Source organism: Molossus molossus, unplaced genomic scaffold (genome assembly GCF_014108415.1).
Source record: "Molossus molossus isolate mMolMol1 unplaced genomic scaffold, mMolMol1.p scaffold_m16_p_8, whole genome shotgun sequence".
NCBI classification, from domain to species: domain Eukaryota; kingdom Metazoa; phylum Chordata; class Mammalia; order Chiroptera; family Molossidae; genus Molossus; species Molossus molossus.
The window spans coordinates 9,732,467-9,759,043 of NW_023425402.1; the positions used below are offsets into that span (position 1 = coordinate 9,732,467).

At 40.2% G+C, this 26,577-nt stretch overlaps 1 protein-coding gene across 2 annotated transcripts in view; it reads right to left on the minus strand.

Moving 5' to 3' along the window:
- Window positions 1-26,577, minus strand: part of BTBD9 (BTB domain containing 9) — a 446,601-nt gene that overhangs the window by 163,030 nt on the left and 256,994 nt on the right. The gene's annotated exons all lie outside the window — the stretch shown is intronic.

A 26,577-nucleotide genomic window follows, 5' to 3' on the forward strand; every position in this document is an offset into this window, starting at 1 on the left:
AGTTAACCCTATATACTTACCCCAGCCCCCCACCTGGCTGCTGGGAAGCCTTCTCCTGGCCAGAGGAAGTGATCTGCGCAGGTGGCCCAGCCTGCTCTGCAGCTTCCCCTGGCCACACGGGTCTGGCATTTGCACGCAGTGCAGTTTCCCAGGGCAGGTCTTGAGCATCTTGGCCTGTTCCCCTCTGTATCGCCCTGGAGGCTTCACCTCCAACAAACAAGCATTAACCTTGGAGTGACTTGCTCCTTTCACTCTCCAAAGGGACCTGACAGTTCACAGGTTAATGAACAAACAAACTCATTCTTCTGAGTGTCACACAAATCCACAGGGAGTGTGCACTTTCTTACTGGAATTCAAAGGAAGAACCAGGAAAAACAACTAGATTAACTGATAATGCTCTCCCAAATTATGAACCACGCACTCTGCAGGACGGGGCATATTAAATGAACAGATTTCAATTAGGAGATGACAGACTGGGCCAGCCAGGGTTCAGCAATATCCTCTCTCCACTGTGTAAAACAACCTTCGACTTAGATGATACAATTTTACTTCTGAGTTAATAACTGTTCCCTAATTCAGTAATTTCCTTACATTTCTCATCACTCCAAGTTAACTATATAACGTAAATGCTGATTTAAAACATTCACATTAAGGAGACTACATTTGGGGATTTCACATCATGGGCTATTTTCCCTCCTGTTTCTTCAAGCCTGAATCTCTCAGCATTCCCTGTGCACCTCATTGAGCCATCTGCTCCTTGACACAAGCTGATCACTCATCTTCATAACCAATATAAAATGCCATCTCCTGGACTGGCTGTCCAGCGTGCCCACACCCACTGCAGGAAGACCCTGTTCTTCCTGTGTGGAGAGTCAGGGCAACTGGTCCATCACCAGAGCCCTCTGGTGAAGCAGGAAGTTGGCTCTGATCTGTTCTCTTGAGCCCTGAGGGCAGACAGAAGGTGCTGAATTTACTGGGTTTGGGTGGGTAGCTGGGGTTCTTTTAAAATAAATTCTAAATGGTCTGCGTAGAACAGATTGTGTTGCTCTGTACTGTTGGCGGTGACACTCTGGGCTTTCTGGAAGGGAAGGGGTGTGTTAAGGCTGACACCCTGGCCTGAATCTGATTTCATACATTTCCTTAAACCCACAGAACCTCAACCAGCATAGCATTTTCAACTGCTCATGGTCACCACAGCCTGAGTGCTGCTGTCTGCAACCTTGGCGGGAATGGAGGGAGTGTGGTTTGGTGGAATTTGATCAGATCACTTTCCTATTCCCTAGGTGGAGTCTCTAAGAAAGAGAGACAGCTCTCCTAATACATGCAAGGCAGAGGAGCCAGGAAGTGACTAATAGGGCCTTTCCCCACTGGCAGTTCTTAAGGTTAATAGTCCGCTGACTAGGGGATGCAGTAATGATCCCCCCTCCCTTTCTTTGTTTTTACAACGTTATATGGAACCAAGATCTCCAAGTTTAGATAATAGTTATTTCCCAAATTTTATCCTGTCAGGAAATGGAGAAAATATGCAACCTTCCCCTCCCTCGTTCCCCAATTATAAGAAACTGAAAATAAAAACTGTCCTGGAATACATTTTACAACCTTAATGATAGTGTTTGCAATAACAAACAAGATAATACGTATGGGTTGGAAAAGCACTGAGAGATGCCTCCAGATAAAAAGTTCTATATAAATGAAGATAATGTTATCTCTGCTGCATAATCCTGAGGTCAAATTAGCAGTTCACCACTATATATTACACTTCTTGATTGGCCTGTTATATGTAATGCTCATAATAAGTTTAATTATTTTAGTTCTATAATACTTTCTAAGTCTCCAAAAATTATAGCATAATTTACAAAAATGGCATGAAGTCCCTATTCACATACACATTAAAAAAATGGTAACAAAGTCAAGAAACCATGCTCCTTTTCCCCAGCTCGGAGCTGTTGAGCATAGGACTCTGCCCTTTACATAAGATCTCATCTAGAGCCAGCAAATAGGCGTTAACCCATCCCGACGTCGGTGACTGGTAGGGCAGCCTGGAGCTCTGCATCACAGATGTAGAGCACCTGTGACCCATGAGCAGTGTCTCAAGGGAGAGGGAGGCAGCACAGATTTCCTTAATGGGGCTCACAATGGAGCCTCCCCAAGGCAGAAGGGAAGTTATTACTCCCTGAGATATGAAAATCCAAGGGATGGGGATGGGAGAGTCTTCTCTCTTTTTTACTTTTTTGGGGGGGGGGGGGGGGCAAAACTTGCTCTGGGTCATACCACCTAAACAGGAGAAGTAGATGACTACATTTTTTTTTTTTTTATTCTGTCACAAAGATTTTGAATAAGAGGCAAAGTTTAAGATTATTTTTTTTTTTCCCTTTCAACATAATCTCTCCAATGCACAATCAGACTCTGACCCAACCTGATAATCAGGGCAGTGACAGCTAGTGACTTCATCGGTGTCAGAGAGAGAGCTGCTGAAAAATGTAACAGCTCTCTGTTCTCTCTGAGGTCCTCCACAGCAGCTCAGACAGCTGGAAGGTGATTAAAACTTAACCAGGGCTAAGGAAGGCAGACATGCAACAGATGGGCCATTTCTTGTGAGGATGAATGCAGTCCACATGAGCCCTGGTGGAACAGTCTGTTTCCAAAATTCTCTTCCCTTCCCCATGTTAGATGTCTTCTAGTTACTGACAAAGACTGGATCCTGAACACGGTTTGGAAGAGGATGTTTCAATGCAGAAGTTTCTAGGAGCTATAATATGTGGGTGAGAACATTCTGTGTTCTTTAATAAAATGAACTCTTGAACCTCCAAAGACAGCACTCTAAAATTGAAAGGTATTACAGAGTTTTGAAGAATGTGCTTTAGAGTCCAAAAGAACCAGGTTTACAGCTTAGCCTCATTATTTAATTAGCTGTGTCACTTTGTGGGGGAAATATTTTAACCCTTTTTTTTCTTTATTGATTTTTAGAGAGAAAGGAAGGGAGGAAAAGAGAGAGAGAGAGAGAGAGATACACTGATGAGAAAGAACACTGATTGACCACCTCCTGCATGCCCCTCACTAGGCATTTGGCCCACAGCCTGGGCATGTGCCCTGACCGGGAACCAAACTGGTGACCTCGTGGTGCATGGGTCGATGCTCAACCACTGAACCACACTGGATGGGTACTTTAACCCTTTTTAAACTTTAGTTCCCTTCTCTGTAAAATGAGGTCAATAACACAGACCTTACAGGGTATTTAAATGAGGTAAGCATGTAGTGTCCGATGCAGTGCTTGGCAGAGTAGGATATCTTTAAATAGAAATGTAGAGTACATCATTGGGTATAGATTCCTTGTTTGAACTTGAAGAACACTGGCTGTCTGGGAGAGAATTACCAGCTGTGGATGTTGAAGTGGTGCATCTACCAGGAGGCGGGCCCAGGGGCAGACTTGAAGAATACAGCAGGGCCTGTCCTTGCTCCGAGGGCACCACAGCAAAGGCACCACGGGCCACAGGAGGAAGATGACCTGGCTGCATGGTATTTCCTGCTTTAAGGCCCTAGTCTTTAGAAAAGTCTATTTAAAGTGCTCTTGACCTGATTCAGCTATGTATGAGGAGGCAAGACAAGAATCTTTTGCCCATATCTGGTCCAGCAACCCAGAAGAGTTCTGTGTGTGTGTGCAAACCCTAGAAATTTAAGGAAAATAGAATTCCTAACAGTGTGACCTATAGGAACTTTGCTCTGGAGACTTCACTGCACTCCCTGCCTACTCGAGGAAGGTACAAATTCCTATTCTTGACCTACTGTTCCATCATTTCTTGTCTGGATGCTACCAGATTTAATTTCTAAGTCACACACATTACATCTTCAACATACTAAAGAAAATAAAAGCAAGCAGCAACTTGTACATTTCTACTTTAAACGCTTGGTATTTATTCTCTAGTCTTTAGTTCTGGTGGAGCACAAGCCTACTTGTAGCAGGTTCTACTACAAGATAAAATTGAATTCAGTAAGAAATATTTAAATGAGCTCTCAAGGGATCAACTAAAGCAAAAACCCATCAGAATTCTATTCTATGGTAAACAAAGTTTTATTCTCAAAGTGAACTTCGTATCCCTGGGTTAAACAAAGACTCTTGAGAAAACTCGAGTTAGCCTAAGAATGGTGTACAAGAAGGGATCCTTAACATTTTGGTGCTCTCTCTGAGGTGGCCACAGAGAACTCAAGGGAGGAAAACTGTTCTTAGCTGTGGTCAGATGTGGTGACGTAACAAAAACTTTAGCTCCAACATGTACTAAGGACTTGGGACCATGTGGGGTCTGGATTCACCCTTTTTAAGATTCCCTATCTGACCTTTCCTTTCAAGGACATACTAAAAATGCACATAAATAATTCTCTAACCCAAAAAACAGGTCACGTTTACGGGTTTCCCCAGTATGAAATTGTCTTCTAGTTCTGGGTATAATGTTAGTGTTCTTATCATCAAACCATAGACTGGAGGAGAAGTGAATTCAGGTCTTGTTGCTAAGGCAGCAAGTGGAGAACAGTGTACTGTCAGAATGACAAAAAGCTTCTAGAAAAAAGCATGTTGCAACAGAAAAGATTTGTTACTCTTAGAAAACCTTCCCTCTGGCTGATCTGTGGAGCTATAGATTCTCTTCTTCTGACTTCAGCAAAGGCCCCAGCAGCACTTGCTTGTTTGGGAGAGGAAGAATTATTGAAAGGTTAAACACTGTGTCCAGAGTTAGCCTCAGCAGAGGCTACTGTCTTGGGGAGCAGCCCCGACGCTGCGGGACCGTTAGCCCTGCAGAGGGAGCAATCCTGCTCCACCATCCCCACTATTCAACCTGAAGGACAAATCAAACAAATCAGCTTGTGTTTCAGAGAAAACTGATGCTCTGCAGAATCAAGTATGCAGAGGGGATAAGATGGACAAATAATTACTAACACATCAGAACCCAGCGTTTCCGAAATAGTCATTTCCACTTTAGAGATAAATAATTAAGTGCTGTTTTTTATTTGGGGGAAACAAATTTTGAACAGGTTGTTTTTTTTTACCCCAAAATACACAGAACCTAAAACCTGTCATAAAAATATGCCTTCAATTCATGAAATTATATTTGGAGTTAATATCACAAAAGGACTTAACTATAATATTTCAAAAATCATATGAAAATGATATAATATGTAAAATTTATGTAATTCATTCAAATTCTCTGCTTATATATTTACCTTCTAGGTACATTGGGTAAATAGGCTTTAAATCAATATTTAACAAATTCCTACAAGGTGTAAGAAATTGTGCTAATCATTGTGAGGAATGGACCCAAAAGACAGGACATAAACCTGCATTTAGAGAAGTTTATGGTGCAGTTTAGAAGGGAAGACTTAAAACACGTTGGTAGTGGTGGTGAGGAGAAAAGACAAAAGAGCTTCTTACTTCTTCACACATGGTAGTCTAACCTTAAAACACTGAATTTAGCAACATGAACTTTGAAAGTCCTCCCTGTAAACTACTCTTGCTTCAAAGACCAAAACAAAACAAACGTGGCTAAAAGAGAAACACACACACACACACAAATGATCACTGAGCGATCCAACAAATATTAACTGAATGAACATTTACTGTGCCAGCTACTGTCGCTGGGTGCTGGGATATGGGATTGAACAATACAGAGAAAATCTCCTCCCTATGAAATTTACATTTCAAGTCAGGCAACAGACAACAAATTAAAAAATCAAATAATTACCTACTGGTTGGTAGGTGATCTATTTAGCACAGAACTTTATAGATCAACCACCTTGCCAAATCAGAAAGATAAACAGCTATGAAACCTCTCTCTGCAGGAATAAAGAAGGGTCAAATGGGAAGGTACAAATAACTGCCTGAGAACATGGATACAGTGTAAATGAGTCTGATGTGTAGACACAGCACCTATTATAGATGTTTAAGAGGAGATAGGCAAAAAGCTAATTAAGTAGGTATGCTTCTTGGGATCTGGAAAAAGGAACTGATTTGAATTTCATGGGAAGAAATGTCTTTATTTCATGGTTTAGTTTTCTTTTTATCTTTGCTTTTTTCAGATTGTAATTTTCAAGGGATTATAAAGAGACAAAATGGAAAGTAGAAGATATAAAATGCAAAATGAATAGTAGAGAGAGGGACAGAGAGAAGGACAGAAAAATAGCAGGGGAATAAAGGTAAGGGTTGGGGAGAAAGGAACAGAGAGCGTGAATATGAATAAACCAACCCCATTTCTGTCTCTGTTATGTGCTAATATGAACAAATCCCCATGTGGGAATACTGTTAACCAATTTTATTACTCAATAAAACATTTGAAAACAACACAAAGTATATTTTAAGAAATAGAACTAAATTACCAAAAGTTCAACATTTGCATTTTTTCATTAACTTTTCCCCTAGCCTGAGATGCTAGGGGAGGGAGAAAAAAATTCCACTAGTTTTATCTTAAAAATGTCTGCATTATCTTTCTCAGTTTATCCAGTAGGCTGTGCATTTCCACGGATGTAGACACATGAGTCTAATGTGATTGTACACTAGAGAAAAAGCAGAAGAAAATTAAATTTGTTAGTTTCCCCATGAATCTGTAAGTCATCGTATGGTGACTATGACCTGTAGCAAGCCAGCTTTAGCAACGGATGGGTAAGGAAGGTTTCTCTCTTATTTTAACCTAAGATTATGGTGCATGTATGCCATTTATTGTAACTTAGAATTTTAAGGACTGGAGGAGTCCCCCTCTCTTTTCCTCTTAGAGTGGAAGATTATATAGAGAAGAGAGGCAAACTGAAGGAGAAAAAAATGGACTCTTCTCGAAGAAAAATCTAAGAATCCAAGAATGTGAACATTTGACACTCTGAGAAATAAGACAAGAATTGCCCAAGATAGTCAGAATAACAGAAGTGAAAACTGAGTACCAAAGTCAAGAGAGTAATAAAGAGAGCATAGGAAGTAAGGAAATTAAAAATCTTCACTCCAGACCCCTGAGAAACTAGTGCTGAAATGAAAACAAACCCTACTACTTTCTGAACACATGCCACGTGCTAGCCTTAGCATGCATTTCCTTTCATGGCAACCCACACACTCATACAATAGAGCTGGAGACTGACCTCAGAACTCCACAGAACATCCATCCCTCAAAGCCTCTGTATTCCTTGCAAACAATGTAAAGAAACCTGTGGTGCGGGCAATGATAGCTCCTCAGAGAACTAACGAAAATATATTTGGGGAAAACAAGCCCAACCCATGCAAGTCCCACACTTGTCACCTTCTATCCCTAGACTGCTTCAATGCTCACAAAACATTTCAGGGACCCTTCCTTGCCTTTGGGAAATTCTGGACCTTCACCTACAGAATGGATCAGAAAAAACAAAACAAAAACTCTAGAGATTTACTTAGCACATAATTCAAGCATCAGTATAACTATGTACAAGGCAACAAATCAGAGGCAGAGTAGTCAAAGTAAACAGAAATAATAATATAAAAAAAATTAAGAGAAGTATTTTGGTCTTGGGCGCCAAACTGTATGGATATGCATAGTGTACTATCTCAGGAACTGTGAAAGCTGGAAGTGCATGACTAGTTTCACTGTAGAAGCCTGACCTCCAGGTTCCAAACAGCACGAAGGATTACTGATTTCAGCACTACTGGTATAAGGGATTTTGCTGCTAAAATTTGTCAATGTGTTAGAACTTTAACAAAAGAAAAACAGAAAATAGCAAGATGCTCCAAGTGGCACTGTCTGGTGGTCTACAGAGTCTGCAGCTCACAGTAGGCTGAGCAGACATGGGGCAATTCCAACCTCACAGTTTGCCCACTCATTTTAAGACACCTCCCCATACTCGCACCGTCTGTGTTAGGAGTCCTATGCACTGCTGAGGTTCAATTTTGAAGCCTGTCCTCTATCCATGTTTCTGAATTAGGAGACAGGTTGGGGGATGGAGTAGTTGGTAAGGATTATTTTTCCCTGCCAAAAGCTTCTTGAGAGTTCAACCATTCATGACCTAGACTTTACTGGTACAGCATTAGTGCTAAACCAGTGATCAGAAAGAAAATGTCAATCCTTACACTTTGTTTCAGAAATTCAGAGAAAGAAAAACATATGAGATGAATGTACATAAAGTAAAATGTGTACTCTGTAAGAGAGGATTTATTTTTTTAATAAACAAGAAGATTCTATAATATTACTAATTATCACTGCTACTGCTGTGGTGTTTGGGCTCCTCCTTAAAATAAAACTGACTTGCCCTGGTGGGTTTGGCTCAGTGGTTAGAGTGTTGGCCTGTGGTCCAGAGAGACCGGGGTTGGGTTCCCGCTAAGGGCACGTACCTCAGTTGCATTCTGTCCCCGGCCCTGGTTGGGTCGTGCGGATGGCAACCACTCGATGTGTCCCTTTCATGTCGATGTTTCTCTCCCTCTCTCTCCCCTCCTCTCTCTCCCTCCCACTCTATCCAAACAAAAAATGGAAAATGTCCTCAGGTGAGGAGAATGAATGAATGAATGAATGAATGAATGAATGAATGAATAAAACTGGTTTAACTATTTCTTTTTCTTCTTTTACATTTTAAAAATAAACTTTTATACATATATAGTTTAAAAAGTCAAATAGCCTATAAAATTCATTATAAAACATACTCCATTTCTTCCCCTCCCCAGAGGCAACCATTTTCACCTGTTTTTTAGGATTTATCTCATACCTATAATTATCATGTTTTTAATGCTACTTCTTGATTTTTCAGTTTTGGGCTTTATCTACAAGTATTTAGTTCTCCCTTCTCCACATGCACCCTTTTCCATCCTCCCAATCTAGATTATATTGTAACTTTGGTTGAATCAATATTCAGTGTTTACATTATAATTTCGGAAACAGTATTCACAACTAATATATGGAGTACTTTCCTTTCCTGCAAAATTATTTTCCCTACTAGAGTTAAAAATCATCTTGATTTTTTTGTTTTGCTTAGTTTGATATGTGATCAATGCTAATTTACCTCCTCACTCCTAACGCTCCCTTACTTGAACTAAAGCTCCTCTCAAAACATTCTGACACATCAAGTGTTTCTAGCAATTTCTTCTTGAAAAAGTCTTCCCAGGATTTTGGACAGTTTCAATAAAGCTTTGTTTGTCTGAACATATCGTTAGTCTACCTCCATATTTGACTGGTAGTTTGGCTGGGTATAAAAATTTAAAATGTAAGTAGTTTTTCTTCAGAACTTTGAGGGTCTTATTCTGACTGTTAAGATTCTAGTTTGCTAGAAGAAGTCATTATAATATATGACCTGGTTTCTCTCTTCTTCTTTCTCCTCTTCTTCTTAAAAGAACAAAACAGAAAATATCCCATGCTTTGGAAACATAGGTTTTCTCAATATCCCTAGTATTCTAAAATTTCATGATGATGTGCCCTGGGGTGGGTTTATTTTCTTCCAGTGGTAGGGCCCTCAGCAGCCCCTTGCAATCCAGAAACCCATGTTCTTCAGTTTGGGTAAATTTTCTTGAATTATTTTTATAAACTTCTCCCCCTGAATTTTTTATAATCTCTCTTTATGAAACTCTTAGTATTATACTGGACCTCCTTACCTTCATCTGAACTTTTGTTTTAAATCCTCACCCATGTCACACAATATATCTTAACATTTCTCAATAAAGCTGGTGGGAAAAAGAATAAAACTTCAGTTTTCCATCAGATTGGTAGAGAAGCAGTCCAAGCTCTGTGAAGTGGGGGAGAGAATCTAGAGCTCTCCATTGTTCCACAAACACAGTTCACCAATACTCCTCACTTCAGCCTTTTCCTACCACTGCATGCACTGCAGCTTCTAAGGTGCCCGGTGCCTCTAATCCCTAAGTCTTTGAAGATTCAGTGGCTTAGGATTCAGTTTTCTTGAGCTTGTTCAATCACGTACCACTTGTTCATCTGCTTTGCAGCTTACTCTCTCCTGTTTTTACCTCCCTCTCATTTTCTTTATCCTTGTAGGTTAATACCTAAGATCCCTTTACTGTTATTTTAGTGGAGTTTTGTTCTGAAGGGCCTGAGACTTGTGTGTTCCTTCTGCCATCATAACCTGAAAGCTTAACTATTTTTCACAAGAGCATGCCTGTGGTCATTCCTATAAGGATATAGGTTCAACCAAGGATCTTTTCTGGACTAACTCACTGAGTCTGAGACTTTAGGTCTTTCAAGCTGCTATGGCTACAGGGTACAACCTCTAAAATTGTCCGCTTCTTAGGACAATAATACAGGAGAAAATAACCATTCCTCCTAATTTCCTTCCCTCCTTCAGCCTGAAGGCTACAGCTCTTCATTCTTTCCTGCCTTGAAATAACATTTTCAGCTTGTGCTGCTCCTCCATCTTCCTTCTTGGCCCATTCCTTCTACTAGGTCTGCAAACAGTTGTCTCAGATTATCTAGCTATTTTATCTTCTGAACTGGTTTTTCACTAATTAAGTGTCCAAACAGGAATACGTTCAGACAAACCCATAAATTATCACCATTATGCAGAAAAACTCAAATCACTGAGACTTTGTTAGCTATAGTCTCTTTCTCTCTAAAAGAAAGGGATGTGTGTGTTAACTCCCACTGAGTAGAAATAAAATAATTCAGTTCATCCTCACACTGAAACAGCTGCACAGGCAGCACTGTCTGCTCTGTGTATCTTGATCACTGTGGAAAAACATCATCTCCTCTCCTCCCTTTCTCACTCTCTCCAGAACAGTCACCACACTCCCCCATGCAGATGGGGCGAGTTAGACTCGGGAGCAGAGAAAGGCTCGTCTGGTGTTCTTCCTGCACATTCACACGGCACCCTTCCTTTGCTGCTGTTGGCAGGATCCAGTTTGTTCAGATAACAGCTGTTACTGGAGACCTAATAGGTTCAGCTGTGAGTCACCTGGAGGCTTCCTAATGCCCCAGCTCAGTCAGCTGCATCTAAGTACAGCCTTGGGAAGCAAGCACCAAAGTAGGAGGAGTAAGTACTTACTGTACATCCTCTATAATCCCTGGAGTTGTTGCAGCAGCATCAAAAACAAAGGGAGGAAGAATGAAGAAAAACTTCATAGGTATGGGGAGCAGGGTGCCCCAGGGTTCTAAATCAGACAGGTGGAGAGCAAGATGCAGGTGGAATGGGAGAAACTTTTCAACAAGGGTCCATTCAATTTTACTGCTTACTCCTAGGAGAAAAAGGAAATTCTCATATTTTCATTAAGCTAAGGGAAGTTAAGCACACAGAGTAACCAACCACGCAGGTTTGCCAAGAGACGAGCTGGTGTTAGGCGTGAAAGTCTCATAGCCCAGGAAACTGCACAGTCTCCGGCAAACCAGGACAGCTGTCTGCCCTTCGCCACCAACAGCTATTTCTCCTTCCAGGGCTCCAGTGGGCTGCATTCACATTTTGCTCAGCACCTTCCTTATCTTCTAGGGCTGCTCCTGCCACACACACACTCTTCAGGCTATATCATGCACAGTCTAACAGATAAGGGCATTAAAAGACCATTTGGAGCTTGACTCGCAGTGAAAAAGGGAACTATGTCATTCAGAGTTCTTCCAGCTTTCTTTCTGGAGTCCCTGTCAGAAGAACAAGCCTTCCAGTCCACACAGCTGAATCAAAGTGATCATGGCAGAAACTGAAAACATGGCTTGTCTCAGTGCCTGGAGAAACAGTGCATCCCTCAATAACTTTAAAATGTTGAACTCTGCCCTGGCCGGTTTGGCTCAGCAGTTAAAGCTCTGGCCTGCAGACCAAAGAGCTGCAGGTTCAATTCCAGTCAAGGGCACATGCCTCAGTTGTGGTTCGATCCACTGTTCTGGTCAGGGTTGTGCGGGAGGCAACCAATTGATCTGTCTCTCACATCGATGTTTCTCTCTCTCTTTCTCCCTCCCTACCACTCTGTCTGAAGATCAATGGAGAAATATCCTTGGGTGAGAATTAAATAAAAACATGTTGAACTCTGAAAATAAGAAAACCAAAGAAAACTCAATTACACAGAGGCTGACAATTCAGTGTGTGGATCACTCAGGCTTTCTTCTCTGCTCTCCCCTCCCTCTGGTACTAGTTGTTAGGCCATTTCACTGCTCATGAGCAGGGGGGAGGAGAAAGGAAAGGAGGGGAAGGTGGAATGAGTGATTTTTCTATTTATGGGCGGTTTTCCTAGGGGGAGTGTTCAAACTATTGGCTCAAGAGGTTCTTCAGCGGGGAAAGAGGATTGGGAATTGGGGGTTGCAGTACTACTGTTGATTTAAATCATTTCAATCCCCAAATGGAATGAATTGCTAGTCCTCTATTTCATTGAAAGGCTAACAAAAGTATAAATGTTAGACAAAAGAAGAGAACCATACAAGGTCCCATCTTTTAAAAAGAGTCCTTTGACAAAAACCAGAGACAATTGGTAATGCTGCCAATTTACAAAATAAATATAACTGGATAATATATTATGCTTTAAAATTTTTTTAACTAAATTACAGAAGTCCCTCCAGTTTAGATTAAGTTTGATATACCAATTTGAGAAAGACATTAGAAGAGCAATTCAGTTTTGGTCTATTAACTATACTTCCTAAAGCCTCAAGTTTCTTCATCTTTGAAGGGGAAGTAGCAGCACCTAACTTAGGGGGTAAATAACACACATGGTTGAGCAGTCAGTACCTAACCAGGCACATATTAAGTGCTCAGTAATTGGTAGCTAACATATAGTAGGCACTCAAAAATGTTAAATCAATTTATTTAAAATGATTAACTTAGCAGATTTTTATTGAGTAATTACTATATGTTGAGTACTGGTAGGTAGTAGATATGGAAACAAATATGAGTAAGTCAATTCCTAAAAGACCCATTGTTTTGATGCAGACAGGTCATTACAATATATATTAATAAATGTTGCTGTACAAAGTCTACACAAAATAGCATAGAAACACAAAGGAATGGACCCAATCCAGAGCAGGAAGCTCAGAGAGCGCTTCCCACAGTGTGATCTCTGAGTACTAGAAGATGAGGGGAGGGTGCCAGGACAAAGCATGTGGGGAGGGAAATCACAGCCGAAGAGTAGCATGTGCTAAGTGTAGCAATGCAACATACTAGAAGGCTGGAAGACTGGGCAGTGCAGTGGGACTGAGCTGGAAAGAAAATAAAATTGGAAGCATGAGGTATGGCTATGAAGACAAGAAGAACAGGGTGATGGGAGACTAGAGGGAGACTGTAGAGTCAAGAGAGGGGTCTTGGTTTATTCATTAGTAAGTGGAGGTCATGTGACCACATTTCAATGCTGCAGGAGAAAGCTGTGAGTAGAGGTAGAGGTGGCTGCTTCCTACCAGTGCTAGAGTAAAGTGTGTTCTGACTTGAGGTTCCTCTTTTCAGTTTTAATGAGTCAAAGTCTCCTCGTGTGCCTCCACTAACCTGTTCAAATGTTGAGGGGGTCTGGATCAGTAGTTTTCAACCCTGGCTGCCCATCAGAATCACTTGAGAAACTTAAAAAAAAATGGATCCCAACCTTAGAGATTCTAATTTAATTGAAATGAGGCAGAGATTCCAATGTATAGCTACATAATCTAAATCATAATAAACACCTATAGTCATACATCAATAAAAACACATATTTCAAAAGCAAAGATAGACTCCTTTGGGGTAGAGCTCCTCAGATTACTGGACTATGGCTCCTCTTTGTCAGTGTATCTCCACTCATTTATTCTGGATCCATGCCTAGCTACTTGTATCTTATGCCTTATGTTCAAATCACAGGTCATTCCTCAACGTACTTCAGGTGTCTATGCCTTCCTCAGGTGGTATCTGCTCCTGGTACACCTCTCTCTCCTTACTCCCTCACTGAGCCCTTACTTATCCTGTAAAGCCCAGCTCCAACAGCACGTACTTTAGGTTGTCTCCATGAGTACTGAGTTATCACAAGAAGTAGTAATTTCTCCCTCATCAGTACCCAGACCACTTCTTCTACAGGGTATCTCTCATGCTGCATGAAAGCTAAGTGTGCACTCTTTGGCTTCTCCTACTGGACTCTGCTCTTTTGAAAACAGAGACCATTCCTTGTTCATTTTCCTTTTCAAAGCACCCAGGACAGTGTCCAGTAGAGTGCATCGATAGCACCCAGATGTTTGCTAAATGAACGAATCGAAGTGGATAAACAAAAGGTATCATTGTAACAACTGCAGGTAAAAATATGAGAATTTTAAAAGATTGTTAAAATTCATTGAAGCAAATTATATTTATATAAAATTACTTCTTAGAGGAGTATAAATTACTCACAAAGAGCAAAGGCCAAAGAACGTTCCAGTGGTGTTATACAGAGTATAAAACTAGATGCCCATGTCTTGGTGTATATACAAGTCTCGGTTAGATAGTATTTCTGTTTTCAAAACTTCCTATTATAAGGCAGCCATATACTGGTGAGACAGGCACCATTGCAGGAATGAGGTGGCAGGATCTGATGAGTATAGCAGAAGAAAGAAAAAACCACCAGTAAGGTTTCTAAGTGATAACCGTCAGCAGGTTGGAGAATTGCTTACAAATACAATAGAATTAAATAACTGAGTATGATGACAGAATTGCTCAAATATCATTATGGAGGAGAGATTAAAATTCCTGTCTAGAAAAATGATGATATCGAAATCTATCTTTCACTCATGGGAGTAACAGTAATAGCAGAGAGTAGCCCGGAAATGACAGATCTGAATGATTTAAGAGAAGAAAATGAAGGTAAAATTAAAAAAATACATCAAAACTATCCTGATTATTGCTAGAAGAAGGTAGGTACTGCCTAATTCTATGGGATTCATCACCATCTACTTTTTAAAAAGTTACTCTAATGCTGAAAAACCTGCATGTAATACACTCCAATTCTATTGGCGGGATTATACTTATCATGAACACTCTGGGCAAATTTAACTGTGAAAATAGAAAAGAAGGAGATAAAATTATTTATGTAATCAGAGAAGCACAAAGAGAATATAAAATGGCTTGAGAGGTATATTACTAGGAGTAATGAGAAGAAATGAAGAAAATGGTGAAATTAGGTTGCATATCAGACATTCTCTCAGCATGGCTTCTACTGCAGCATGAAGGCATCTTCTGGAATAAATGCTAGCTTTAAGTACCCTCCTAATAAAATGATCAGCTTGCTATAGCCTATTGGGCAGCAATTAAACCCTCGTGTGCACTGCCACTCCTTTCTCGGCCTGCCGCAGGGAACAAGGCCTGTGAATCCCAGGCACTCTGGGTTACACTGGCCAGGTAAAAGATGGAAGGCACATCACTCAAATCATTTAAAATTGGACACAACATTAGAGAAAATGCAATGGAGCTGAGAAGGATGAACTAGAGAACCTAATGTAGCATTAAAAAAAGAAGTCACATTCATTGGTGCCAAGGGACATTTGGAGGACACTATGTTTAAATTTTGGACTCATTTTGTAGAAATGAGTGTTAACTGTCCTTGACTCCACACGCAGGAACTCCCTCCTAAAAATATTAAGAAAAGCATCGGTGACCTGACAGGGAACAGTTTAAATCTCCAGCTCACAAAAATGATTTCCTTTCTTCTTTCTTTGGTTCAGTGATGATGATGTCATCATGCATCTGTGGTTTGTTATTTTTATGTGGACACAAAAGCAGACAGAAATACATTAAAGTGATGTGCAATTTTCCATGCAAATGATTTCAGACTAACAAGAGTTGTGCTATATGATGAAGTGGAAATTGGTTATTTGCTTTAAATATTTATGATAAAATGTTTAGAATTAACATTGAAGCAATTCAGTCCATGAGATAAAAAAAACTCTGCAATATTCTTTAGCTGACCTTGGCAGTAATGTGATAGGGCACATACGTTACCTTCTGTGGAAGGACTTGATATAATAAAACACATCCACAAATAGCAATCAGAATGGTTTTGTGCCCGGTTCCCCTACCACACCCAGGTAACCTGGAGCAAATCCTTTAACCTTATTCTGTTTCAGCTCTTGTAACAGGAAAAAATTAAAATACTGACATATCATAGAAGAAAAACTAAACCAAATAGGTTGATAAGACAAGATCCTATGAATTTTGAGAAGTGATGAATTTCTCTGCTCTAAGCCTTCTCCCAGAGAGTCTTCAAAGTCATTCAGTAAGGTACCAGTTTTGTATAAATAAATCAAGCCCGAGGAAAACTGAATCCTATGACAATAGAAATTTCGAAGTACCTGAGGAAGACTGAGCAATCCAGCCTCTAAAGGTATTTTCAGGACTATGCTAAACTGTAATACTTACAATGTCAAGGCTAATGTCAAATGGCTCATAATGCATGCTAACATTATAGTTATGGCACAGAAAAAAATTCAGTTAACATTTATTGAGCATTGAATCTACACCAGGCACTATATTAAGCTCTTTATCCATTTTATCTTGTCAAATTCTTATAACTTATGAGGTAGACACTATCATTAAACCCATTTTAGAGATGAATAAACTGAGGCCCAATCATAGTGTTTAACTAATTTGTTCAAGCTTACAAGCTGAGAAGCAAAGAGCTATGCTCTGAGTCAGGCTGAATACCCAGGCTGTTTCTGCACATTATGAGTGCTTTGCCAGCCAGCACAGAATGGCAACAGCTGTTGAGCCATAGTTTCCTGTTGTGTTTTTGAACTTAAACTTGGATTTGTCCGTAAATCCCTGGCCAAGGATCTGGGAGCTAATCTGCATAGCTATGAGAACTGAACTAAAACAAGTAAACTATCTGACACACTTAAAATCATGCTATACATACTAGCAAGAGTAACAAGCTACTACAACTGATAATACAATACCTAAGACTGAGTCAGTGTGCAAGTACCATTTCTGTGTGCTCCTAAGTGAATACTTTGTAAAATAAATTGTGCTTTTAAAAATGAAAAGACTGCTCACAAATTAGACGACTGCCGGTTTCCAGAAACAAGGTTCAACAGAAAACAGATGCTTTTGTTTCCTTATTAACTGGACACCACTCACTCAAAAGGAAGCGAATACACGTTGCACTTTGGCTCTCATCTGCTTCTTCAGTGTCAGGGTGAAAACAATGCCTGCTTCACGTCTTCAGAATTAAAAGGAGACTGTGGCCTGCTTCATAAGTGAATAGGCTTGATTCATCAAAATGTAAAGAATTTCAAGTTAAATGTTTTTGAAAAACCCATGCATCTGATTTTCACTTGTCAAGAACAGAGGCTCACAATTTTAATTTGCAAAGTAAGTGTGGTCTTCTTGCCTCCACTATGGCAGGAAGGGTATCCTTAGTTTCCCCGCTTTTTCTCAAGGGAAACCTTTTCCTGTCTACAGAGCAATTCTGACAGCTATCTGGAGTTACCAAGGAGCCACTCCATTTCCCCAGCACTGCAGGGCCCGTCAGCTGACCCGAAAAGCAGGGTCTGAAAAGGAGAGCTGTCCCCTAAGCACGTCATAGAAAGCATGCCTACACTGTATGCTTCATGACAGGGCAGGCCCACAGACTATATATAAAACAGAGGCCTAGTGTTCCCTTCACACAAGAGAATTATTTGCTTATGAATTAAAATCAAAAGACATATTTAAAATAACATATTTTGAAAGTTGCTAAACATGGAAATAATCCTAAATAGTTGTAAGCACAACATCATGATTGAGTGCATGAAAGAAAGTGGGAAAGAATGATAAATGTAATGGTGATCTATCTTATGGGGTCTTTTTGAAAGAATTTAAAAAAAAAAAAAAAAAAAAGGCTTTCAGCCTTATGATCCTTCACCAGGAATGGAAAGAAGAGTGATCTTGCCTTCCAATGATGTATGCTCAGTTTCTTCCGGCACTGCCAGACTGCCGTATGGCCATGCTGCCGCGTTCGGCCCTCGGTCGGGTAAGGTACACACACGTGGCATGCTCTCCGTGTCCTGACAGTGGAGGACAGATAACAGCTCCATTTCCAGAATAAGGCTTCAGGAAAAATACAGGTGCAAAGGACCGAGCTGTTTTTCTTGAAGTGTACAAAGCGTACAGTTGCCCTACGAAAACTCACACCCGTGTATGTTTAAAAAATGGGAACACTTCAGAACAAGAGTCAGTGCAGATAAACTATTTCTGACTTAATGAACCACAGTGGCCAGAAACCTGCTGACCTGGCTTTCCCCTTCCAAAACTTGCTGCTCTCAGCTCTGGCCCCAGGGTGGCCAATAATTTACACTAAAATAAAAGAATGAAAAGATTGGGGAAATTTGGTTAATTCGAATAGCTTTTTTCATAAGCAACTTATAAAAAAATTAAGATTAGACATACATAATATATTGCACAGTGAAGTGGCGGCTTCTGGATATTTATAGTGACTTAGGTTTTCTTGAAAAAGGGCTCAGAGCATGATTTCTGACAAGTACACCACAGCAGTGACTTGCCTCTGAAATGAATTGCTGCTTTTTTGGAGAGGTGGGGAGAGAAGCTCCTCAAAGAAGGTACTAGGCCCTCTTTGAATTCTGTAAAGCTATTCATTTAAATCTGGTATCAGGTACACAGGAGGGCTTAGTAGATACTCTGTGGAGAAAATCATTAGCTACAGAAGAGGAAGGAGATAGACAAAAGACCCAAGGGAGAACAATCCTTGGAGGTGCCTAGCATCCCCAGACCACAAATGGTGCTTGCTTTCTCAGTCAGCAGACAGGGCAAGTAGACATACCCATTAATGCAGAAGGCTGGTATTGAACTGTGCTCCTAACTTTCAGCAATCTTAACAGTCACTATGTACATCAGAGTAGCTGTGCTGCACCAGAAATGGAAAAAAGACCCCTTCCCCTTATTCCCTGCACCGTAGTAATCTTGGCTCACTGTAACAGAACTTTTCAGAAGGTGTACCCTGGATATGTGTGATGGTGATGTGATAATAGGAAGTAGGTAGAGGTGTGGTCTAGCAATATTGCTGCCCACAAAAAAATACATAGATTCTTTTTGTCCTCAGCTGTTCAACACTGACCGTAAGACACATGAGAACCTACTACTCCTTTTCCTCTGCACCAATATCTTGCACCCTTTTCTCCACATCACTCCCTGAAGGAGGCTTTTAAGACATTTTCTTTCTAACTGCCCTCACGACATTTTAATGCCAAAGATACACTGCATATCTGTTTATGTACCATATGTATATCTGTACTTTATACATAAAAAGAGAAAGACTTTTTGTGCCCCCTAAGAACCACTTTTCACCCCCTTTAGAAAAAATATTGCCCCCCTTCTGAATTCATGGTATATACCAAAGCACTTAAACATTTTCTGATTCATAAATCCCTTAGAGAATCTGATGAAAATTCTAAATTCTTTCCTAGCCACCCTCCCCAACCAGTACATACGTACTCAATTTCATACACAATCAGGGCCTTCATCAGAACCTCTGGAGCCCATCCGTGGACCCCAGGCCGAGTGTCCCTGCTCTGCATGCTCTCCTGGGTGACTTCAACACATTCTCATCCCTTTAACAACTGTCTGAGTGTTCTTGAATCCCAATTCATACCCTGAGCACTGATCTCCAAGTTTCAGGCTTAGATGCCTAGGCTGCTGGAAATACCTACTTAGATGTCCCACAGATACTTCGGACTCAATGATCTAATTCTGAACTCATCACTGTCCACTCAAACCTGCTTCTAGAGTCCAACTCAGCTCATACCACCCCAGTTTCCCAGGTAAAAATTTGGATTTTCTTCTGTTCCTTTCTCCTCACTTGACAGCCATTCAATCCACAAGTCTTGCCCACTGCCCACCCCCCTTGCATTTCTGTGTCCCTCCCTTTCACTCCTGCCCTTGCTCAGGCCTCATCTCCCACCTGAGACTTCCACTCAAACCACGTCTCTGCCTCTACTCTCGCCCTTCTCCAGCCAATCCATTCTTCAGGTCTGCCCAAGTAAGCTTCTGAGAATGCAAAATCTGTCCGTTTTTACTTAAAGTCTTTCAATGAGCAACTTTTTCTCCTGTACAGACAAAATGACTTTCACAATAAGGCCCTAGATTCCTACAGAGTCTCCGAACCACTTGTTCCTCCAGGCTCATTTCAGGCCATTCCCACTCCCCACTGGATGCTCCACTAGTATCAACATATCAGTTCACTCAGCACATTGTGCAGCTTCACACTCCTGCCGGGTCCTCTGCCTGCAACAGTTTCAGTGTCTTTTCTCCCTTTCTTCACCTTGGGAAGCAGTTGTTCTAAAACTTCACAGAATAAGAGAGGTGTGTAAGGGAGGAGAAATAACAAGAACGATTTTTAGCCCTCATGCCCTTCTGGTGCTGGATGACTCTGTTTTCCTTTTGGCCATAGCTCTATGGCTACCTGAGCATGCTGAGTCAAAGAGATTCTATTTCCAGGAATTTGAAATTAGGACTCAGGGTTCTAGCTGGTTGGTTGGTATTTCTTAAATTGTGAAGTAATATAAATCTGAAACAAAGGCAGCCATGGTTGGCCACATATTTCTCACTGAAGAAGAGAAAGACAGTCTGTAGGCAGAAGTAGCAGTGAGAGACAGGAGACTGTACCACTCTGGGAGAACAACAAAACTAACACCAGCTCATGGCCACTCCCTAGTCCCTTTTCTGGTCTGCAGCAAGGCCTGACCATATTTCCTTCCTTGGTTCCATCAGCCGTCCCTGTGTCCTGACTGTAACATCCCAGTTTATTCAGCCTGTCTGAGTACGTTTCTACTCCTTGCAATATAAGGGACTTGATTATGTCAGCATTAGTGGAGAACTGAAATCCAGTATGGAATCCAAATCGTCGTCTTTTGTTTCATAGCCAAGACCACTCACTCATCCTGCCTCTATGAATATAATATATTACTTTCTGTGTAAATGGAAGGACAATCATATTAAAAATCATCAATGTACCTGATTTGAATAAACTAGCCAAGCTTCAATGTTCCCAAAAATATAAAACAAAATTGAAAACAAATGAATCTTTGCTTTGGGCTTTAAGGCTTATGAATTAAATCAGCTATTAATCAGTCTTGGAAAAACGCTGGCTTCTTTCCCATAGTTGCTACTACAGAATTATTATAAAGAATCAATAGAACCCACTAATCTACATGACTTTCTGGTACTTTCACTCCCTAGTTTACTCCAGAACCTAGTGCTAATTACTGTAGGTCTAAGAGAATACACACACAAAAGTGACGAAAGGCATAAATTATTTACAGGGTTATTCATCTGCAATGGACATCCCATCAGATTCAACCTTGCATGTGTCATAGGGCCAGTTATTTTTTAAATCAGATTGTATTTTATAGGGAATAATAAAGATGTTACAGCAGCACGATAAATTCACACTAACAGCAGATCTGCATTTCATTGCAACAAATGTCTGTCCTCTATTATGCAAGTACTGAAATCTGCCCTTAATGTGCCACAGAGGCAAGGGTTTCCCTCCAAATGTCCTGCAGACTTGTAGGTGTCTGCGGCTAAGGAACCAGTGTGGGACACCTGGTTTTCCATATGGGAAATGAGACTCTTGGATATGAAAGGACTTTCTCTAATCTAAAAGGACCTTGCTCCTGGCATTTATTTTCTCATCTGAAACATTTTTTTCTTCTCTGCTGTGATCCATTTTGTCTCTGCAACAGAATCATGTTTATCATCTAGGACTTATCGCATTGCTCTTGCTGACTGACTGAGTGGTCAGCAAAAAGAAAAAAACCAAGCTGATGAGTCTAGGATGTGAGTACTTGGCAGCCCCACACTGCGTTAATGGATCTCAGCAGTTATTAGTTCACTGAAAGGCGATCCAGTCCGCCTGGGACAATTTACCATTCCGTGTATTGTGCACAGATGAGACCTTTTATTTTGTTAGAGTTTAACTTTGGCTTTCTCTCCAAAAGACAGAGAAATTTAAACCCTGAAAGGGTTCCAATAATCAGGCAGCAATGAATAAAATCAGCCCAGTGTGCTTGTGATGGATGCTGAAACCACTCAGGATTACCAGATGATCACTGGCCAGGAAGACCGGGGAGACTGTAGTCCCTCCTTCCCAGGATCTCTTCCAGCACATGACAGACAGGTCCATCTGCCCAGAGGTGCTTGTGAAACACAGACCTGTGCAAAAGCACGGAGTGAATGAGATGGATGACTTCTCAAGGTCACTGCCATCGCCATGATTCATTAATGTCGTACAGGCTGACACTCTGAGCTGTGTGTTTTCCTAAAGCAATAGACTCCACTGTCCACCTTCTGTAAATAATAAATCTCTCAGCTTCCCAATCTTTCTGTAATCTGCACACCAGCACACTGAAAATAATGTAAACAAGGTTAGCTCACAAAATATGGCATGCATCCACAGTGAATCCACTAAGTATGATGTGGTTGATGTCCTTTCCTGTCTCCAAACTGTTATACAGTATCTAACCTGTGATTACGATTGCAAAAATTAAGAGAAATTTAAAATTCTTGTACCTTTTATAGCCTCATGACTATTCATACTTTTTATAAACTGGAAGGGAGGTTTGTATATAGTTTTAAACAACTCAAATAAAACAAAAAAAGAAATTTTATCCACAGACTAACGACAACAAATCACAACACCTCAATGTAAAAGAAGTATGTTCTCTTAGACGTCCACCCCACTCCACTCCACCCCCAAAACTCTCATGGGAAATGCAATGCACAAAATTCACCATCTCCTGGGCCATCAGTCACATGTGTGAACAAGGACACAAGTGTCTCTGGGCCTTGAGTGACAAATTTTAATCATATCTTCAGCTCACTTGCAACCCAAAATCTAAAGTGATTAAAATTTAAATACATCCAAAATCCCTGGGAAATTATATCTTTGTAAAAACTACCATTTATTCTCTTCCCATATGGAGTCACACTCATTATTAAAAGTCTCTAAGCCAGTGATGAGCTACACTAATTTGTCACTTTCTTAGGCTATTTCTCAGTGGTGAGCTGGGGTTTAGTGGGTTGGTGTGGACTGACATAACCCATTTTCTAAAAAATCAAACAATGAAACAGCAGCAAAAAGAAAATCCAACTTCATCAATCTACAGATCCTTAAAAAAGAACAACAACAACAACAACAACACTTAAAACTATGAGGCAGAACAGAATAAAACCTTTTCATTCATATTTTCAGGAGAAACAAATCATTCTTGGCACTCTGAGCACTGAGCCCATGGCCCACCCATCTGGTGCTAGAAACTTCTATAAGGGCTGTTCAGACTGTATGGCTTTTTGCTTTTTAAAATTTATTTTTAATTACAATTGACATATAATATTATATTAGTTTCAGATGTACAACATAGAGAGATTAGACATTTACATACCTCACAATGTGATCATCCCAATCGATAAGTCTGGTCAGACTCCCTCATTTTCCCTCTGTACCCTCCACTTTGACCACATGAGCCTCTCTGCAGTGTCCCTTCCAACAATTTCCCCAAGTCTGACATGATTTCTACTACTTTCTACCTGTGATATATCCAAGTGTCTTCCCCTCTAACCAAAAGCATCTTAACTTGGCATAAAACAAGTGTAACAAAGGCCTATCAGATTCTTTACAAACTCTAAGCTGGACTACCTTCCCCACCTGTTTCTACACGTCTTTCTCTATCACCCCTCTAGGTTTCTCTCTGTACCTTGCATGTGTATGCGTGTGCACTTCTTTACCTTTCGGGATAGGGGTAGAACTAGGTCCTTCTATTAGCTTTGTTTTGCAGCTTCAAGGCCAGTGATAGCTATCTGTGAAGTACCTAGCACCAATAATTCAGGGGTTAGCATTTGGCAAGGACCATGGTGTTGATCCTTCCTGGCTACTGTCCTCAGAAGGCTACACAGCCAGAAGAGATTAAGGATAAAATGTATCATTTTGCTGTTACCAGAGATTCCCTGGACATCACTGAAAACAATCTAGACTACAGAAAAATTCTGATTAAGCTTTGGACCTTGCTTAATAGTTTTAAGTCCACTGAATATAAGAATCATAAGTAAGTCATATTTATATTTCCTACAACATCACTCGAACACCCAATTTCTGTTGAAGGAAACATTGTGATAGTTTGTTTTTTTTTAAATGTTTTTATTGATTTTTAGATAGAGAGGAAGGGAGAGGGAGAGAGTGATAGAAACATGGTTGAGAGACATCAACTGGCTACCTCCTGCACGCCCCTTACTGGGGATCGAGCCCACAACCAGGGCATGTGTCCTGACCGGGAATAGAACTAGGACCTCTCAGTCCATGGGACAACACTCAATCAACTGAGCCACACTGGTTAGACATGGTTTCCTTTTTAAAGAGACCACAAAATATGCACTTTAGGAAAGCATTCTGCTATATTTAGTGTTGGGAGGTACATACAAATTTGTTAATACTAGTTCAACATTCAGGTTTAAAAGTTAATTTTAAACATCAAAACTGGAATAGGAATATATAGATATCAAGGTAAGTGACATTTAATTCTGCTTCAATGCCTAGCAACTTTCTGAAAAGGCAACTTTTTAGATATTAACACCCAAGCTACATAAGCATAGAAAAGTTCTACTCTATAAACTTCAGACCTAGATTTATTGATACTCAGAAATGTCTATATTATTATAAATATCATTATTTGAAAATGTAATGCATTATTTTGACTAACTGATGCCTAATAAAAGAACTGTCTCCCTGAGAGTTCTCATATTGAATATAATCAACAGAATGAACAAACTAATTAATGAAATGTTTTAAAACAAATTTGTTTTAAGACAAATAATTTGAAAAGTTATTCATGCATACAGCTACCACCCTCCAACACACACACACACACACACACACACACACACACACACACACACCCCCTACAGAGAGAACTAACCCTGCATGGAAATCAATACCTTTTATGTGTTTATGTGGCTTTGGAAGCACTGACACACCTACGGATACATCTACTATGTCTTAAAAAAGTGTTGTTGGCTTTTTTCCCTGACTATAATGACAAGGAAAAGGATTCAGAGTTAGCAGCAACATTTTAGTGATCTTTGGAATACAAGGACCAAAAAAACACAAGGCAGTCTTCAGGAGCCGCTGAGATGGGATAGCCATTACTCTAGAGCTCTGAGCTCTAGAAAAGCGTCCAGTTGTCTTTTCTATGTCCTTGTCTTTAAGGCGGGACTACGGACTGAGTTGCATTTCAGTATCCCCAGCATCTATGGGGTTCTAAGTCCCCGGTAAAACCAGCATTGAAGAAGTAGCCAGGAGGCGAGAGGCACCAGCATTAGATAAGCAGCAGGAAAGCTAGTGGAAGAAATGCTGTTGTTGAGTTGCCTGCCAAGCTCTTTCTCCAAAAGCCAAGCACAGACAATCAATATAATAATGAAACATAAATTTGGTTAAAATCACGTTCAACAGGAACTGTGAAAAGCCTTATTTAGACAACTGAATTGTCTGTATCCTGCTTTTTATTAGCATCAGATATTTATTAAGCAATCATAAGATGCATATTATTGTGCCAGGTATTGGCATTAAATTTTAGTGTAAGTTAGAACATCTGTGCCCTGAAAGTGCTTACAATCTTCCAGATAAGTTGTATGCTAATCGCTGTGACTAGTAACTAGAGGATGGACAGCTGACAAGCATCTGAAGTTCGAGAGCTGAGGCCTAGAACGTCTTCCAGATGGTTGTCTATCACTGCTATCCACAGCATGAAGGGCTACCAGATATTTGAACTCTGACTACAATATCAGACCTTTTCTTGCTCAGAGGAATTTAACCATTTGAATTATTGAATAGACTTCTTCAAGAAAAAAAAGTTCTGTGGGAAAGGGAAAGTCAGAGTTGGAAAATTCAACTGTCCTTGAGTTGCCAAGGATAGACAACCACACATACACAAACACACACTCACTGCACACTGAACAGTTCTAGTTTCTTTAAAACAAAGTAGTATGTTTCAAATATCAGTTTATTACTAAACTAAAAATGTAAATCTGGAATTAGTTAAAACTCTCCCAAAACAATTAACCTTGGGCCAACCAGAAAAACTGTGTAGGGGTAACTATGACAGGACAGTAAAGCAAGTGTGCAGTCTTATATGTATGAATCCTTCAGTACCACCAGAAAGCACACCCAAGCTTCAGGGGGAAAAGCTAACTCCAAATTATCCCTTGCTGCTGAATGACCATGGGAGGTCACAAAGGAAAATTCCTCAAAAAAAAAAAAAGGTAAGATGTATACAAAGTAAATAATCTTTGAGGAAAGCAACATGTGAAAAAAAGCTCAGACAAAATGATTCCAGCAGAAAGACTGCAGGAGTCAAGTACATACCGTTGGTTGAGGGCTGACTAAATAGAGACCTTTCTCTACAAATAATGTTATTCCAAGGGTATTCCAAGGACAAAGACATTTTTGGTAATATTTGTTAGTGTGGTATGAAATTGGGGATTGAGGAGAAATAAGAATATAATTAAAGGGAGGAAAATTTATCCTCAATGCCAGAACTCTCCCACAATCTATGTAATGTAATACCATGTATGAAGGCTACTGTATAAAATATACACATCTGAGTGATGAAGGTATATAAGCAGATAGATGTTTAAGTTAAACAGAATGAAGGCTGTAACAAAATTATTCTAAATGTAGAAACAAGAGCTGTGTTAGCTCTCTGATAAAAGGAA